This window comes from Strigops habroptila, chromosome 4, assembly GCF_004027225.2.
Source record: "Strigops habroptila isolate Jane chromosome 4, bStrHab1.2.pri, whole genome shotgun sequence".
NCBI lineage: Eukaryota > Metazoa > Chordata > Aves > Psittaciformes > Psittacidae > Strigops > Strigops habroptila.
The window spans coordinates 29,699,683-29,712,389 of NC_046358.1; the positions used below are offsets into that span (position 1 = coordinate 29,699,683).

Consider the following 12,707-nt stretch of genomic DNA (forward strand, 5'->3'; position numbering starts at 1 on the left):
CATTTATTATTGCTAGAAGATGAGTGACAGAACAGATACTGGCCAGAGTGATTCCATCACAGCTCCTGTGATTTCTCACATCATGTAGAGTCTTTCACCCACTGATTTGCAAATATGCAGCAGTCCTGCATTCCAGAAATACCACAGACACTTCGATATAGGTTGTTATCACAGTGGGCAGTATTGGAAATTCAAAATATTTTATTTTGCTTTATAAGTATGCAGCCACCACTTTGAAATTTTGAAGTTCAAGGTTGTTGCTTTTCAGATGTTTCTGTGTGTGAATCTGCAGCACATGAAGCTCCCAGCCTCACTCCAGCAGCCCCTTGTTTCTCCTACCCACATGCCCCATCCTTGCAGAGCAGAAGGCGGAACAGCCTCAGTGGGAAACACTCCCATTTGTTTAGCAAGTCTGGGAAAACTGAGATAACCTTGAATCGCTGCCTGAGCAAAAGGCCCTGAAATGTGGTTTCTGGGGAGGAGACTATCCAGCCTGATGACCTCCTAACTACATTTTTAAGTCTCTCAGGACAAAACATGGGCAGAAACAAGGCCAGATTCACTGCTTATCATTTTAAGATTCTTCAAAGAAGGGATAAATTAATCTGTGTTCTAATTTTCATTTGAAGCAACAGAGCCACGTCTTCATCTAGCTGCAACATGGACCTTCCTTCAGCTTCCAGGAGTTTTGCTTTTAGATGAAGCAAGGGAGAAGCCATGAAAGGCACTGCTGCAGTTGTGAGAACAAATGCCACTGTACAAAGAAGGGAATAAACTCAGATCTGAGCACACCAACCTCTTCTGCAGGGAAAAGGGGTGAGGAGAGACAGCCCCATTTCTCATTACAGCATATAACTGGTTACAGTGCTCTTTTTTCACCACGCAGTACCACAGCATACTAAGTAATGCAAGGCTTTGGGCTTTTAAAAATATTTCATATGCATCTGGTTCATTCTTTACTTGAAGAAACAAAGGCAAAAGAGTATTTTTGATTGCTTGATCCCTCTGAGGACCCTGTGCTTGCAGCTTCCTGAGGAAATCTGTATCCCTTTATCACTTTAGTAATGGCTTGCTGACTTAACCCCCCAGAAGATAACAGGTTTTCTTCTGGATTGCTTTTGGTATCTCTGTGAGGTGGTGGGTGGTATCGTTCAGACTTCTTTGATGTCCCTGTGTCCTCTTCATTTCATTACCTAGGCAGGACTTGGAGCAGGGAGGAAATGGAATCAATGCAATATCCCCGGGTCCCAGCTGTTTTCCCACTCCTCTGCCCATGCCACCATCTTTCCTCAATGTCACCTTCCCTTTACAGGTCTTGTGGACATGGTACAGGTGACCCAGGGCTGCCTTTGCTGCCAGGGCCACACGGCTTTGGCAGCCTGAGCGAGGTGACGCCTGGGCATTTCTCCCAGCAGAGTCTGGGACAGGGGCTGAGCTGGGGACAGGCCCCAGAACACCCAGCTCAGCCCCACAAGCCAGGCTGGGAGTAGGGTGGCGATGGGCTCAGCTGGGCTGGCAGGTCGCTGGTGGCAGGTCGCGGTAGCTTATTGCTTTCCTCTGCTGCGCTGCCTTTCTGTAATCCGTGAGTCTCTTTCAGGGTAAGAGCCTGAGGTCCCTCCTGCAGTGAAGTAAGTCCTTGATCCCAAATTGTTTAGTTTTCAAAGCAAAGCCCTGCTCTCTGTGAGTAAATCTCCTTCTCAATTTTTGCTTGACAATCCCGCAGCAAATGGCTTTAAATGCAGTGCCTGTATGTAGCTGCTCTTTTTGGTGTGTTTCCCATAATGAGCCATAACATATGTGTTGTGTCTTTACACACCTCGGAACAATGCTATGCAAACATTAGGAGGTTTTTCTAACAACTAGTAAATGTGCTGCTTTTCACAGCTCATCTAAGCACTCTTGGCTGATAAGCCTGGCCACGAGGTATGTTATCTGTATTTCTAGGATCAGAGGAGAAGCAGGGAAAAAAAGGTGGGAGGCATATCTGAATATTTTAAGCAGCTAATTCTGATGGAAACAAGTCCCACAGAGGACACTTCTCGGACAGGGACGCCTGAGGAGGTGTTTGTGGAGCCATAACCTTGTCCAGAGAAGAAAGTTCAATGAGAAGTAGAGAGACCTGAACACTTTGCTCCTTCCCCTCTCTGTGCATCCTTGAGTGATTTGTTCAGTTTCTCCCCCTGGCAAGAGCAATGCCAGTATATTCACAGCGATGCTCAGGTATTTTAATTCACAGTAAATGAATAAAATCACAGCAGCACCATGTCTGCCTTGCATGTGTGTATAACAGTGCAGGAGTATTATTTGTTCCAGCGATGTCCCGTTATTCACTAGGGAGTGAAGTGCACTACACACATGGTAAAAAGCCACTACTCATCACAGCATGAGCAGCACTGCCAGACCTGCGCAGCTGGGGTACCCTTCCTCAGTCTAACTGCCTGCATGCTCCCGAGCTACCGCTGCTAGCAATGACCTAGACCTGGGGCTCAGGAAATCTCTTTCTGAAGAACAAGATTTTTGCTGTGTTTCTGAGTTTTACCTGAAGCAGCCCAGCCTGCACTGGCTAACAGTCATTTTTCAGAGGATCCTTAGGCCAAGTCCTGGTAACGCGTCTGTGCTGTTGTTCAATGCATTGCATTTTCAGAGATAGGCATTTCCAGGAAAATATAGCTGGACATTTTTGCCCGGTGGTGGTTCTTCCATCTTTGGTTACAGTCACAAGCAAAAGATCTTGCTGTAGTCCATCCTTCCGGTGAGTATAAGCCCCTGAGATTCAGTGTTCCTGCATGAGCAAGAGGGGAAGCAATGCCCTGCAGTGGAGGACTGCATGGCAGAAAGCATGCTTGCTGGGCAAATGATCAATGTTCATCTTTGTTAAAAGATCATCTAAGCCCAATTCTAGCTTTGGCAGGCACACAGCAGTCCCCCCCATTTACAGCAAACCCCTGACCATGCCCAATGCTAGCACCAACGCCACAGCCCTGCCCTGCTCCCAGCTGGACCATGTTTCCCTGTGCAGAGATTTCTGTCTGTACAGGAAATTCCCAGATACAGTTCCCACAACAGCCATAAAACCTGAATGAATACTGTAAATTAAACCTCTGAAGTTAGCTCCACAAATGTTTCTCACTGGGGCCTGTACCAGGAGGGGCCTCCTAGTACAGCGGGTTGGGAGTTTCTGCCCCCAGCCTCCACGCTTCCCCCTGCAAAACCTGAGCACAGTTGACAGAAGGGTTTGGGGGTAAAACCTTTCAGCAGCTGATGCCAGGCATTGGGTGTTCTGGGGTAGCTGTGGAGTTTCTGGTGACCTGAGGCTATACGCCTGTTATGGGAGAAGGTGGTGATCCATGTTGTGTGTCAGAGCTGGTGAGCAGCAGGCGTTTGCTGAACTACACAGCAGTGTGGGCTAACCAGCATTCTCACTCAGCGCTCTATCTTCTGCTCTATTTACTGCACTTAAGTGGCCTTCAATGCTTTGGTAGCTGAGGGCTTCATACTTGTTAACATGTTTATCTGCGCAGCGGCTCTGTGATGTAGGGAAGAACGGTTATCCCCATTTCACAGGGAGGGACTGAACCAGCAAGAGAAAACAAAACCTCCATATTTTATTGGGATGAATCAAAGACAGTGATCCAAATCAGCCAGATAGCTTCAAATCCCTTATTGGCTCCACATGGCTGGATATATCCAGAGTGGCTGAAACCGGCCAGCATACAGCGCTTTGTTATCTTGGCACATCCTACCCATCCAGCTGCCAGCTGAGCAAAGACACACAGGGATTTCTAGGTTTCTGCTGTGATTAGACACAGCATCCTGTGACAGTTTATGAACAAACAGCAACTGTATTTAATCACACCTTAAAATTTGGCAAATCTCAAAGCATTTCACAAGCCTGGTCCTTCTCTTGACTCAGGTATTCATTGTGGTGGGTAAGACCTCTTCATAAGGATTTGCTTGTGGTTTCCATTTTCCACTTGCAAATTGGGAAGAAGGTTATTCAGCCACCTTTGTAAAGGGCTCTGGGAACTCTGCAAGGAGAGTGCCACTTAGGTATCAGATATCTGTAGCAGCACGTCACATCAAATTCAGCTGGGGAACAGCTGACTCCATTGTTGCAGCACTCATTGAGCTGGGGACTCAACTCCCACATGTATTAAGACTCCATGCGTGACTGAGACATTTTGCATCTTTGTGCCTCACCTGTAAGATGGAGACAATAATGTTTCTCTGATTGCATGAATGTTGAGAGGTAGTACATTAATGGTACAGAGACCATCACCATGCAAATACCTGCAACAGACAATTCTGCAGTAGCTGCAGGCACAGCAGGCTGTTGAAAGAATCAGACTATGAACACCTTGATTCTAGGGGGAGATGCCTGCAGACTGAGACCAGACCCAGACATCCAGGTGTCGCTGAACTTCATGGGGTGCAGTGTCCAAATTTGGTCTTGAATGCAGATTGCATAGCTAATCCCTTAGTTTATCATACTTATAATAGCCTGAACGTCAACATGAACTCCAACCACTGACTTGCTAGAGATTTGCATCTGGATTCGGCTGCCCATTTTTGTACCTTGGGTCTATGTCTTGAAATTACCCCGTTGTCTGCTTCAATCTACTCTGAAGCAGGAGATTTATTTCTACAGGAGACAGGGAAACATATTATGTTGCCAAACTACTTCCAGTCTTTTCCAGAATTACAAATCAGGGGATGGTGGGTAGGTCTTGTGATTTCCATCCTACGATCTAAACCAGATGGGCTACCCTTGCAGCATAAATATTTAAGCAAGAAAAGCAAAAAACTGGCAGAAAAAAAATCTGTTTTCTGAGTAACTGCATCTTTTTTCAAGATGCACATAAAGCTAGTTTACAGGATAACTTGATCACTGTCTTTGATTCATCCTGATAAAATGTGGAGGTTTTGTTTTCCCAGGGACAAGGAAGTGACCATAGAATGATACAGTGGTTGTGCTTATTAGGAACAGAAAACTCTCAGCCTGCAGAAGGAAAGACTCCCTCAGTAAAGCTCATATTAAATTAATTCAAATATACGAGCAATTAAACGTGATCCAGCAAAGCCATGTTACTAATACCAGCCCAGGTGAGATTAATAGAACAGAGCACATGCTTTAGCAAGTGAGAAAGAGGGAGATTATAAGGAAATCCGTGGCCAGGTTTCTCCATCCCTGTAAAAACAGAACAGCCAAAGGCTCTTGTGCTCCTGCTGTACAACACTCCAGTCCTACCACTTGTACCAGGTATGGGGCTAATACCTGTGAGGTGTCCCTCTTGAGAACAAACAAGGTGAAGATACAAAGCCCAAGAGCTGTCTTCATCATAGCAGGGCTGTGAGGGAGCCCACAGACCCTGGGACATGAGTGGGACAGGTGTTGTTACAGGCAATGAGAGATAGGATTTAACCTGAATCAAACTTGAAGACAAAAATGATAAATCCACAAGCCCTACACTGTATTTTATTGTTTGTTACCACCATGTTGTTTACTTGCACTTCCTTCATTTTGATACATAGATCAGGAGGTTTTTTTAATGCCTGAAAAGTATCAAATGTTTAGCTGGCATATTGAACTGATAGGATGGTAGTAAAAATCTCTCTCCTGTTCATTTACTCTTTGCATACATGAAAGACAAGACAGTATCAGAAGCAGAGTTAAAAAAGAGACCCAAAGAATCAGATGCCATTCATTCATCTCTGAACTTGAAAGCCAGTGAAATAACTAAGATACTGGAAAAAAATACCTGCCATAATTAAAATCGATGATTGATGAGAGCTCCAGTGAAGGCCAGTGTATAATCTGCTGGGAGCTTTGCTGAAAACATTGCTGGAAGGAGCCAGATCTACATAACTGGGAAACGCAAAGCCAGATGAAGTTACACGGGAATTTCAAAACACAGGCTTGCGGTATGAACACTTAGCTTCAGCGGCACACAGCAAGTTAGCACGACAGAACCAAAGCTGCTCGTCCACAGCCCTGGGTAGAGCCAGAATTGCCATCACCTGCCCAAGCCAAGCCTTGGGATGCTGCCAGGTCATACCAGGTGCAGGCCCACGTTTTGACAAATCCCACAGTAAGAGAGATTAAGAGATTAATGGTCTGATTTTCACTCTTGACTTCATGCATGTGCCCCTCTACCCATCTCAGCAGCCCAAAGCCTCTGTGGCGAATTTGGGGATGGATTCACTGAGACGGCAGAGAGCTCTGTGAGATTTGTCAGGGCAGCTGCAGAAGCTCTTGCAGCAGCATTGTAGCATTTTCTGACTGCTCCTCAGCCACAGTGAACTGGGATGCTCTACATCTTTAATGCATTTCTATGCTAAATGAAGTAGATTTGCTTGAACTGCCTGAGAAAGCGGCCTGGGCCGAGCTGGGTTACCTTTCACTGAAGGGGACTGGTGCTGTCCCACAAGGCATGGTGGTGGCTCAGCAGCTGTCACTTCAGAGGAAGAGCAGAGCTACACCAGGAAGCAAAATCCTTAACCCCCTGAGTTAGATGCAGGAAAGTGCATCTGCCTGAGCTCGGCAGCACAGCAGGAGGGCAGCACTGAGGGCGCCAGCCTGAGAAGGTCTGGGAGAAGTGGGAGAACAAGGGAGAGGTGGAAAAGGCCTGTGGGACAAACACTGATGTGCATGAGGAGGCAGAGTGAGCATCCCTTTGCCTAAGGCTAGACCCAGAACAGCCAAAATGACTGACTGAATCTTAGTGGGTGCGACCAAAGTAACACCTGTAACTACTGTGTAAATTCCAGGATGATTGATCAAAGAACTGAAAAGAAAGGGAAAACTAGTTTTACATAACAGCAGACTACCTTGCTTCACACCAATCCCCTCAGACAGGCAGGTAAGACCCAGTTTGGCAGTACCAGAATAAATGTTTTCTGGTAGTTTTACATTATTCTAAAATCTGCCTCTGAATAGCCATCATTCTTTTTTCCGCTGGCCGTAAAACATATGCAGTCTTGGATCCTAGTTGCATGAGGTTAACAGATACCCTTCTTATTTTTTGCTTTCAATCTTTCAGCATTTCTGCCACTGAAGATCTTCTTCTACAGCTTCAAGTCAAAAAATCTTTGTGGCAGATTTGGCATTGCCTGTAATAATTTATGAATGTGATGTGTTGACATGTTTACTGTGTGCATACATTGAGCTACTTCAATAGCTGGATTGTCAAGATGTGTACCCAGGAGAGACAAGATGGATCCAGGCATACATTTTTGAGGAAACACTTGGGAAACAAAGCAAGTGCCCTTCACTGTGATGTTTTGGCTGTGCCCCTGCTTGGCTTGCTGGAGAGATTTCCCAGGGATGAATGTGGGCACCTGGAAAGCAAGACATGAAAGACCCCAGAGAATTTACAGAGGATCATTTAAATAGAGTTTTTTGAGAGCAAGACTCCAAAAGGGGTCAAAAGTGCTCAGATCTGTAGATGTTTAATGTAGTAAACGCTGGCAAGACTACAAGACAATGTGGATGTGAAATATTTTTTAACCAACATGCTTCATTTCAGTGGTTAAATGGCTCTTCTGTTTAAAAACGTTGTTTGAGTCACACAGGAAGGCTGATGATCTCTGTTCTCATGTACACGTGTGAGTTTGGAGAACGCATGGTGTACATAGGCTGGAGCTTGCTGTAAGTACGTGAGAATCAGATTATCCCACCCATGGAAAGGTGAAAGCTCAAGGCCTGACATAATCAGAGGGTAAGTCAGAAAGAGCGCTGACAGCCAGAGATACAGCAGTAACCATAACAACACCATCATCTTTCTTAGAAGCCCTCACACGTAATTCTACTAATGACTTTATTAAACATGTAAGCCATAGCATTCAAGTGATTCATATTTTTTACAAAAACCCCATCCCATTAATACAAAGTACAAGCTGAAACAAAGTTAATGAGCCCAAATACTTGCAGGATAATTCAAAGTTTAAGGGTGATATTAACCAAAAATAAAATAAGGAAGAGTGGAAAAAATTCAGTTTCATTGTCCACCGGAGAACATGAGTCTTAGCCTTTTAGTTCATAAAATCAAATCTATTGCTCAAGTGACTCTTACGCTGTTATTAAAGTAGTACAAGAACACATATATGTGTATAATTAAGTACCCCTCTGTGACCATAACAGGTCTGCCTGGCTGTCCATGGGGAATGTGACTGGGACTTGATTCATAGGCATGAAAGAGGGAATGTCATTACCGTAATCCCCCTGTATTTCACTACTTTGTCTGGGGCTCATGCTTACATGGTAGAGTGGTCGGGTGTGCAGCACTGGAAACAGAAGTGTTTTGGTGCAGGGTCTGGGCTGTGTGGCCTGTACATCTGAGAGGCAATAGTAAATTCAGCTGGAACTACATAGGTGAGTTTTTGTCCTATGAAAAACTCAAGTCAGGCATGCAAAATACTGAGGCACTGAAGCAAGGTGTATTACGTATATCTGAAAAGTTAGAAGAGTGTTTTTTTGTTTGCCTTCTGGTTTTGCACTGTCAGATACAAATGGCAAATGGGTTAGTGGAAAAAAGTCACTGACTTCTTCCTGCCCTTGAAAACATGTGATCTGGCTGAAAGCACTGGCATTTTTATCTTTGTGCTCAAATGAAGAGACCAAACATGTTCAAGAAACAAAAAAGGTAAATGACATTCTCGAAGTGATGAGTGAGCAAGTGTATGGTGACCAGTTTTCTACCACAGATATGTTCATTTTCATGTGGCCCCCATTAACCACAACACCTGGCCTGGGAGCTCCCCAGCCATCCCAGTCTTGATAATCAATTTTGGAAGTGAAACAAGGGAATGCATGACAACACAACACCACGGAGTTGTGGAGCATGGCCCGCAGGGAGCACTGCGCACATTGCCTGCGCACCTCCTAACTCTGCTCCTTGGTAAGTAACCACATGGTGCTACAGCAAGTCCTTGAAGAGACGTGGGGGGGTTTTATAGCAGGACCTATGGCTACTTTGTAGGTGCAGACAAGCTCCTTTTGAGCTGCATCATCTGTAGGACTGGAGCCATTCCCAAGAGGGATCCCTGTGGCAAAGAGCCTCTGGTCTCTCTGCCCCAGAGCAAGCTCCGCACTGAGCCAGCAGCAGAGAGGAAGGAGGCAGGGATGCTTTTTCTTGAGGTAGGGTACAGCAATCACCTGTGCCCTGTGATTGCTCTGGGGGCTGCGAACTCAGGCCAAGAGGCCAGAAATTACCCAGGAGATGCCTGCTGGAGAGCCTGGATTTACAGACTCTCCAAAGAAACAAGGCTTATTGAAAAACCTGAGGAAAACTTAGACAAAATGGACTGATATGGACATGGGAAAACATTCTGCTGCATAAATCATAAATTCTACCTCGTTTGGAGAGAGGTAAGAACTTAATCTACATTAATTTCATCTGGCAGATACAGATAACAAAGCAGCCCTCTACATGGGAGAGTTAACATTGCTAAGATTGATACAGAGCGACAAGATGCACTTGGAGACATAGGAAGGAAAAACGCACCTCTGAGAAAGTTTCCACTATTAATATTTTTCCCTTGCAAATGTGGGTCTTCTGAAACACTCTCTTCTTTAGGAAGGATCTAAATGAGGAGGAGGTGGCAAGTAGAGCTACAAAGCATGTAAGAAAGCCTCAAATACGTGAGTGGGAGGAAGGAGGAAGAAATGAAAGAATAATGAAGCTTGCATCACTGGGAGCAAACAACAGAAGAAGGGCAGTGCACGTACTTGTGGCTAAATTTTGCAGGAACTTAGGCTGGGGTTTGAAACTGCTGTGGTTAGCATAGATACAGGCACAGAGTAATTCAGATGACCTGATCAAAGGACAGAGAAACATTACTACTGATTTCATTAGGAAAATTACCTGGCTAAAAGTTAATGGATAAGCAAGGGAAAAAACACCTTATACCATCGATCTGGAGTAGCCCTCGAAAGCGTGATCGGCACCAGTGGTATCTATGCCGGCTAAGTGATTTGGGGATTCCTTCAGTGGGGCAAGGATTTTGCCCTTTGTGGAGACTCCTCTTGCCATCTGTGTGGTTCCTTCTGTGGTGATGTTGCAAACAGATATATATATTCTAAAAACAATGATTAGATGTCTTGTTATTAATATGGTGCCTGGAGTCCCCAGTTCTAGCTGCATCGATAGCTGAGCCCAAATGCTCAGCTGCTCTTGGGGTGCTTTCACTAAAACTAAATCAGGTGTTTCTACTTCGAGAGCATCTCCAGTAGCTGCCATGCCAATGGCTACCCATCTGAACTAGGAAACGGGCCTGGAAAAGGATCCAGGGGTTGGGTTTATTCCATGCCTTCCAATTTTTGTCATCCCTTTGCTGTAAAGGCTTTGCTGTAAGGGCTGTTAGGCGCTGAACAAGCAGGGCTGCTCTCTCCTGATGCAGTCTTTGACATATTGCAGAGCAGTCAGTAGAAAACTTCCAACCAAACAGAATGAGGGACCTGTGTCTTATGCAGGAATCCTGTGGGATGGGAATGCCTCTGTCTCCACGCCACCAAAACCACCTATAAAGGCAAAACCGCAACTTTGGTCAGGAAACCCTGGGGTTTTATATTCACTTTGGAATAAACTGAGCCCGTCCACCCATTGAAGATGCAAGCACCAGGGAATCAACAGGAGGCTATGGCCATCTGCACAGACGAGCAGTGCCCAGGGATATAGCTAGGACCATGGTGGGGGCAGGGAGCAGTTTCACGCCAGCAATTTTTACGAATGAAAGGACCGAGCTGCTACTTCAACCTACACTGGCTTTTCAAAATCCATCCTGAAACAGCAAGAAAAAAGGGCAGAGGAATGGCATTTCCACTCCCTTCTTCCAGTAATGCTGGATTTGATGCAGAAAATGATTCCTTTTTTTGTTTGTTTGTTTAGTTTTATCATCAAATTGCGAATTTTTGTATATTGATGACCTTTGAAGGCTGCAATATGCTGGTGCAGAATATGGGTTTCTTTGTATCCCTCCTGCGCCAAAGCACATTGGGGCTGGGAGCCCTGGGTGGAAGTGGTGGAGTTTGGATAGTCCGGAACAGGAGCTGGCAGGATGCAGCTCTTGTTCTGCCCTCTGTCCCCACTCAGTGTCAAGGAAAGGATGTATCCCTAGGGGAAAAAAAATCCCATCCCATCCCAAACCAGCCATTCCTCCATAATGGCAAAATAAAAGGATAAAGCTACATTTTTCCTATAATCACTACAGCAATCACATGTACCTTGTGTTGTCACTCTATAGCGTTGGTTGTAGAAGGGTAAGTTTGCAACGAATAATTAAATGCCTTTTACAGGCTTGGCAGTTCCCCGGGTGTGTGGCAGTGCTGATGGTGCCAAGTCCCTCTGAGACCTGCCAGCCTTTGCGTTCACTGACGGGTCCCAGCTCGGCCAAAGCTCCCTCTCCCCCGCTTCCATGGGACCGAAGCAGGAAAGGCAGCAGGAGGAGGCTGGGATGAGGGCTGCAAAGGGGTAGTGAGGTGTGGAGGAGGAGGCAGTGTGCACGTTGATACCGCAAGCTCTCCCGGCACAGGCGCGTTTTCTGTTTCCAGCTGTAAAGAACAGCGTACCGAGGTGCCAGGCCTCGGCTGGAGCTCCCGGCTGGTAGGACCGCAACAAAAATAACAGTTTTAGTGCTGCACGTCTCAGTTTTCAACACGTTTAAGTTCGGCTCTCGCGGCACGAGGGTCGCTCAGAGTCACACCGTGATGGCCGTGGAAGGCACAGGCCGTGCCTGCATTCACCTGGGGTCGCGCACCCCGGGCTGGCGGCACGACGGGAGCGCGGCCACGAGCGGGAGTTCCCCTGCGGGGAATGGAGAAGGCGGCGTGGGGCCGGCCGCGCGCCGCCTGCCCCCAGCCCCAGCGCAGCGGCGTCCCGCAGGAGCAGAACCCCCCAGCCCGGCCCCGCCAGCTTCCCGCTCCCGCGCTGCCCCCGGCCCGCAGAGTCCCTCGGAGAGGCCCGGCCCGGGCACCCGCCGCGGGCTCCGGGAGGCGGACCGGCGGGGCGGGGCGAGGCGGGGCGGGCGGGCGGCGCTAGGGCCCGGCGGGGCGCGGCGCCTCCAGCGGGGGTGGGGGGGGCGCAGGCGGCGCGCGGGCTGCGGCTGCCTCCCGCCGCGGGGCGCGGAGCGGGGCCGGCCGGGGGCAGCGCCCACCCCCGCGGCGGCGGCGGCGGGAACCAGCGCCGCGCCACGAGGTAACGGCCGCCGCGTTTCGCCGTGTCACCGGAGCGCGTGCGTACGTGTGCGTGTGCGGCCGCCGCGCCCCGGCCCTCCCCCGGGGAGCGGAGCCGCGGCCAAACTTCGGGGGCCGCGGGGCGCGCCGCGGCGGCGAGCGCGTGGGGCTGCCCCCGCCGTGCGGCCCCGTCCCGCCGCCGAGCCCCGGCGCGCCGGGGACGCTGGGGGGCGGCGCGGGGGCGGCAGCCCGGCGGCGGGCAGGGCAGGGTGGCGCGGGGCGGGCAGCGGGCTGTGCCTGGCGGCGCCGGCTCCGCGGGGACGCGCGGCCGTGGCGGGCGGGAGGGAGGGCAGGAAGGAGGGGGGCGGCCGGCGGAGCCTGGCAGGGCCGCGGCGGGCTCCGGCGGCGCAGGCAACCGCCGTGTCCCTTTTGTTTCGGCGTGCCGCCGGCTGCTGGATCCGCGCCCGCGGAGTAGCCGCTTGGTGCTTCGCGGGCTCCGGCTGTGTCTGTGCACACGCCTGAAGGGCATCCTCCTCCG

General features: G+C 48.7%; 1 protein-coding gene across 5 annotated transcripts in view; it reads left to right on the top strand.

Annotated features, from left to right (window-relative positions):
* Window positions 1-12,070: 12,070 nt before the first annotated feature.
* Window positions 12,071-12,707, top strand: part of FOXN3 (forkhead box N3) — a 209,559-nt gene continuing 208,922 nt past the window's right edge. For all 5 annotated transcript variants that reach the window (XM_030483783.1, XM_030483791.1, XM_030483790.1 and 2 more), the window contains exon 1: window positions 12,071-12,191. The gene's annotated coding sequence lies outside the window, so the exon portion shown is untranslated. The remainder of the gene's footprint in view (window positions 12,192-12,707) is intronic.